This window comes from Galeopterus variegatus, unplaced genomic scaffold (genome assembly GCF_000696425.1).
Source record: "Galeopterus variegatus unplaced genomic scaffold, G_variegatus-3.0.2 Scaffold8579, whole genome shotgun sequence".
Lineage (NCBI taxonomy): Eukaryota > Metazoa > Chordata > Mammalia > Dermoptera > Cynocephalidae > Galeopterus > Galeopterus variegatus.
Window position 1 is genome coordinate 16,691 of NW_007734690.1, and position 614 is coordinate 17,304.

Consider the following 614-nt stretch of genomic DNA (forward strand, 5'->3'; position numbering starts at 1 on the left):
CTTTTCTCTTTATTTCAAATTCTGATATAAAAAGTGTTGAAAGTTTTCTTGAAAGCTTTAACACATTATAGAGATTTAGAAAGATATTTATTTTCACTGTTCAATAAACTGTCCCAATAAGAAGTGTGACATCTATTGCATTCTTTCTCCCCATAATTTGGTTTTCCCACAAACTGACTTGGGGATAAATGGTGACAACACAAGATTCTCTTCCCATATACAAGGACTGGTAAATCCTCTCAGAAAGTCTATAAAAACATTTAGCTGGAGTGCACCTCTTGTGTTGTAATGCAAACAGGGCACACATAAAAATGGCTTAACAGGAAATAATTTTTTATATAATGTGTAAACAGGTTTTGGGGTAGTGACGAGAATATCTCTGGTTTCTTCAATTTCTTCTATTTTAAGTTAGGGTTGATTTCTTTCACCTGTGGCCCCAAAGTGCACCCAAGAGTCATCTTTATTCAGTTGCAAGTAACATGAGAAACGAGGAACTGAATGGAATTTTTTTTTTTTTTATTTTGTTGCCTGAACTGGAAGTAATGTTCACCACTTATATCTACATTCCCCTGAACAGAGTTAAATTACATGGTCATCCACCCAATCATGGAATG

At 34.4% G+C, this 614-nt stretch overlaps 1 protein-coding gene across 1 annotated transcript in view; it reads right to left on the minus strand.

The window, feature by feature from the left end:
* Positions 1-614, minus strand: part of LOC103608573 (zinc finger protein 345-like) — a gene marked incomplete at its 3' end in the record, with an annotated part of 8,585 nt that overhangs the window by 5,366 nt on the left and 2,605 nt on the right. The gene's annotated exons all lie outside the window — the stretch shown is intronic.